At 42.2% G+C, this 5,455-nt stretch overlaps 1 long non-coding RNA gene across 1 annotated transcript in view; it reads left to right on the top strand.

Annotated features, from left to right (window-relative positions):
* The window catches only part of LOC109951156 (uncharacterized), a 5,167-nt gene extending 1,951 nt beyond the window's left edge, over positions 1 to 3,216 (top strand). The window contains exons 2-3 of the long non-coding RNA XR_002273577.1: positions 2,082 to 2,263; positions 3,103 to 3,216. This is a non-coding gene — a long non-coding RNA (uncharacterized LOC109951156). The remainder of the gene's footprint in view (positions 1 to 2,081; positions 2,264 to 3,102) is intronic.
* Positions 3,217 to 5,455: the final 2,239 nt, after the last annotated feature.

Below are 5,455 nucleotides of genomic sequence, written 5' to 3'. Positions count from 1 at the left end.
ACAATGGTCAGACAGAAGAGGGTTTTGAGGAAAAACTATTAAGTGTTCAGTTTTGATGCCATATGTCAGAACCAGATCAAGAGTGTGATTAAAACAGTGAGTGGGTTTATTTAGTTTGAGAGAAGCCAACTGAGTCTAATAATGAACAGAATGCATTGTTGAGGCTGTCATTGTCGGCATCTACATGAATATTAAAGTCGCCTACTATGATTATTTTATCTGTACTAAGCACTAAATCAGACAGAAAGTCTGAGAATTCACTTAAAAACTCTGAATAAGGGGCAGGTGGACGGTATACAATAACAAACAGAACAGGCTTTTGAGTTTTCCAGTTTGGGTGCAAGAGACTCAGGCTGAGGCTTTCAAATGAGTTATAACTATGTGTAGGTCCAGAGTTGATTAATAGGCTTGAGTCAAAGATTGCTACCACACCTCCACCTCAGCCTGAGCTTCGAGGGATGTGACAGTTACTGTGACCAGGTGGGGTGGATTCATTTAGGCTGACATATTCTTCCTGCTGTAATCAGGTTTCAGTAAGACACAATAAACCATTGTGATGTTCACTTATCAAATCATCCAGTGAGGAATATGGGGGGCAGACACACTCTTTATGGGGTTGAAGCTGCAAAGAGACTGCAGAGAAGTGTCTAAGACTACAACCCTGGTCGCCAGACCTGTGGACCTCCAACTCACCTCTCCCCTGCTTACCGGTCCAGTTATCCGGATTCCTAGAGAACTATTCCATCCTGGTGAACCTGACTCCTACATTACTCTTAGAAATAAAACTCTTTTGATAATACCCATCAATCTGAGTTTGCATCTTGAGTCTTTTGTCTCATCTTTGGTCCCCTACCTTAACAACTGCATGTCCAGGAATGTTCCTGTAAAGGGAGTCGCTGTTTTATCCGACCGGGTCTAAACCTACAAGCAGCCGGCCAGTGAAGCCCCCGCGGTGGTTAGTGATCAGCTCATCAACACTGGATTCCCCCAGAGCACGGTACCTGTTTGTTTTGACTGCTTGAGGCCAGAGTGTCTGTTGCAGGTGATGTGTTGCTGGTTAACCAGTGGATTAATGATCCATGATGTCATTGTCGGTGCTACGCTACCTGTTGGAATTAATTTCACTACTTTGGGACTGTATGTGGTCGTGTGGGGGATGATGCAGCAACCATGGGTTGGATTTACCAACCTTGGAGCTACTTGAGAGGGAGTGATGTTTCCACTACTCTGTGGGACTTAATGGTACATTTATATAAAAAAACAAACAAAAAATAAACACGTTGCATGTCTGTTAATGCCTTGTTTCTTTAACGTTAGAATTGTTGTAAGGCTGGAGAAGTTACTATGTCTGCATTATGCCAGCTAAAATATGGGGTTTCTCAATTACCTGCTTTGTTTAGAGTGTTACACATCTCTTTTCATTGCTACATATACCATTGTATATATATACCATATATCTATAGAGGAGAAATTCTCATTAATTAATGCTGTTGCGGTTCCTTGTGCTGTCCACTTGTGACACAACCCTGGCAACAGGAGTTGTGCGTGTTCACAAACTATGCATCATTTTTAGGAAGAGGATCTCTGGTTTTATTATTCTGAAATAATTACAGACTATTTGGAGTTATGAGGGGCGCAAAGCTAATTGAGAGGTACCCAAGATTAAACATTAAATGATTGGAAACAAGCAAAATAAGCAGCCATGGGCTGTTTAAGGTTTTATTCAAAATCTACAAAGTTACCCCCTGTTATCTGTAAAGGAGCCAAATACTGGCACTATTGTTTCTGTAATACATTCATTTATCAAAACCAGCCATGGGAGAAATACAAGATATCCTTAGCTGAGATAAACATATTAAGAAGACTTAATCTATAACAAAAGAGTTAGTATACCAAAAGACATTTGAAGAACCTTCCCAAGTGTATGAGAATCCCACTTCAGTTTGGTTGAAGGATTATATATTATATCATTTATATCATGCTTGAAATAAAACTCCAGAGAACACAGGGGTGAGCTAATAACTGGTGACATGTGTGAAACACTGACCAACAACATTGCTAATATGATTTCCATATCTCAGCTTGTGGTGAATGTGCATCCTGAAGATGGGAGGCAGGCTTAGTGACACCCTGAATACTGCTGTCTCCTCCATTGTGTTGCTGTCCAGCTGTGAGACAAAGCAGAGGTCAGCCAGGACCATCAGCTTCCTGTCCACTTTACAAAACCTCTGTGAGAAGGAGGAGGACCAAGGGTAGCTCTGAGGTTAGGAGACACTTCCTATTCCACTGTGTTTGGTCTAAGGATGAGGGATTTAGTGCTGGGACACATAATAATCACACATGCTATAACCTCCATTTGGTGATCGCCAAGAAAATCAGAAACTTTCTGTTTCAGTCTCACATGTACAGTAATTTATCATTTACATGCATGTTTAATTCTGTGTTTTGATAACTGCAAAAACAGCTGTCACTTTCAGTCTTTAAAAATTATTTTTCTGAAAACAGGAAAATAATGTACTGAAGAATGTAGAGAGGTGAGGACACATTCATGCTTTTAAAAAGGCACAATCCACATTATTATTCTTCAGGAAGCTGAAGTCCATCCAGTTCATAAGTACTTTTAAATGTTAGAGGAATAGCATTGCTACAATGTTTGGAACAGGAGTCATGCATTAATTAAAAGGCTGATCATATAACAGGGTTCAATAAGAAAAAAATAGATCTTGAAAGAAAAGACCAGGGGGCTGTTCAATCTAAGCTTCAGTTTGAAGGTCATTCCCTGAACAGTGTTTTAGCATTTTGTCATGATTCTCTCCCACCAACTTCTAGTCCCAGGCTTTTATTTTGAGATTACTTCCTGTTTGGTTCACCTCAGTTTTGGACTCTTTACGTTAATCAGCTAGTATTGTTTTCACCTGCATCGCATCACCCAGACTGGCAACACCTGCTACAACAAGCATATAGGCAACTTCCCCCCATCAGGACGTTGCCAGATTGTTCTAGATCCCAGCTCTGATGTTCCAGTATTCTTTCTCATGCCTGACTATCTTGTTCTGACCCTGGCTTGCCTGTTGACCAGCCTGTTTTGCCTTATTCCCCCAGATTCTGATTGCCTGCTGTGTCTGATATCTCCTCCCCAACCTCTCTCTTGTGGATCTCCCAGCTGTAGATGTTAACTAGCGCTGACCTTGGACTGTATTATTGACCTGATGTTGATCCTGGACTTTTGTTGCTAGAAAAAAGACTATTCTCTACCTCAGTTCGTCTGGCAATATAATTGAGTTCACTACAAACACTATTTGGTAGCTTCACCCGCCAAACCTGACACATTTACTAGAACTGGTCCACTGTCCAGCATTTACTCATGCTGGGCTTTTAAGTTGGGGGTGAGCTATTTCAAATGATTTCCAGGCTAAAGGCCTGACAAACCTAAACATTTTGCGAATATTCCTCCTATGCCTCTCCCATATAACACAGGTGCCCCTGGAACCAGCTTGTGACACATAATGTAGTGCCAGACAGCAATCATCCTGATGAAACATCTTGAAAATCTTTTGACAAGTCTAAAATGTAGTTTTGCTGACTTTCCCGTATGAGAAATTAATAAATTCACCCGTAACACTCTTAATTTCTATTTCAATGTTTTCAGTGTACTTTCTGGACAACGGCAGATAGTGGACCCTCTGATATGAAATGGTTATAACGTCACCAAACCTGCCTTGAACATCAACAATTCTCAAAAGAGATGCAAACGTCACCCACTAGTTGATACTATACAGTATCTGTGTAACTGTATAGATTATATAGCCCAGTGTTTATATCCACACATTATGGTGCTACTGCTCTAACACCAGCCACATTATAAACATGAGCATTAAAGCCAACGGTGGATCAAATATGATGGTGTGTTTTGGATCATCAGCCAGAGCTACAGTGAAGTCACAAGTTTCCAAATAAATTTAAACTTTGTTTTTCACAACGTCTGACATTTAACCCCATTAACATTCCCTGTCTTAGGTCAGTTAGGATCACTGCTTTATTTTAAGAATGTGAAATGTCAGAATAAGAGTAGAGCCTTCATTTCTTTGATCATAATTCCCAGTGGGTCAAAAGTTTATATACACTCCATTAATATATGGTAGCATTGTCTCTAAATTGTTTAACTTGAGTCGAATGTTTTGGGATGCCTTCCACAAGCTTGTTACAACAAGCTGCTGGAGTTTCAGCCCATTCCTCCTGACAGAACTGGTGGAACTGGGTCAGGTTTGGAGGCCTCCTTGCTTGCACACACTTTTTCAGTTCTGCCCACAAATGTTTTATTGGACTGAGCTCAGGGCTTTGTGACGGCCACTCCAGTACCTTGACTTTGTTGTCTTTAAGCCATTTTTGCACTGCTTTGGAAGTCTGCTTTTGGTCATTGTACATTTGGACAAGACCCATTTGTGACCAAGCTTTGACTTCCTGGCTGATGTCTTCAGATGTTGCTTCAGTATATCCACATCATCTTCCTTCCTCATGATGCCATCTATTCTGTGAAGTAGCCCAGTCCCTCCGGCAGCAAAGCTTCCCCCACACTATGTGCAGCTGCAAACCATAATCAGACTTTTTATGGTGGTCTTAGAGCAGCAGCTTCTTCTTCTCTGAGCAGCTTTTCGGGTTTTGTCAACATAGGACTCGTTTAACTGTGGATATCGATACTTTGGCAGCTGTTTTGTCCAAGTGGCAACCTCCAAGGCTGAAGTGCCAAAACCTGCAGTTCCTCGAATGACCACTGGAGGCTGGCTCCAAAACGAAGTTAATCTTCTTCTTCTCCCGGCTGTTCCCGCTAGGGGTTGCCACAGCGAATCATTTGTTTCCACCTAACTCTATCCTCGGCATCCTCTACTCTCACCCCAATTAACTTCAGGTCCTCTTTTAGCACATCCATATATCTTCTCTTTGCCCTTCCTCTTGACCTCTTGCCTGGCAGCTCCATCTCCAACATCCTTCTACCAATATTACCACTATCCCTCCTTTGCACATGTCCAAACCATCTCAATCTGGCCTCTCTGACCTTGTATCCAAAACAGCCGACCTGAGCTGTCCCTCTGATGTGCTCATTCCTAATCCTGTCCATCCCGGTCACTCCTAAAGAGAACCTCAACATCCTCATCTCTGCTACCTCCATCTCTGCCTCTTGTCTTTTCCTCACTGCTACAGTCTCTAACCCATACAGCATAGCTGGTCTCACTACTGTCTTGTACACCTTTCCTTGGATTCTTGCTGACACTCTTCTGTCACACAACACTCCTGACACCTTTCTCCACCCACTCCAACCCGCCTGCACTCGCCTCTTCCCCTCTTTCCTACACTCCCCATCACACTGGACTGTTGACCCCAAATACTTAAACTCCTGCACCTTCTTGACCTCAGCCCCCTGTAACCTCACTGTTCCACTTCCCTCCCTCTCGTTCAT

Source organism: Monopterus albus, unplaced genomic scaffold (assembly GCF_001952655.1).
Source record: "Monopterus albus unplaced genomic scaffold, M_albus_1.0 scaffold367.1, whole genome shotgun sequence".
In the NCBI taxonomy this organism is placed as follows: domain Eukaryota; kingdom Metazoa; phylum Chordata; class Actinopteri; order Synbranchiformes; family Synbranchidae; genus Monopterus; species Monopterus albus.
Note: the sequence above shows the minus strand (reverse complement) of the source record. Positions and strands in the feature narration are given on the sequence as shown.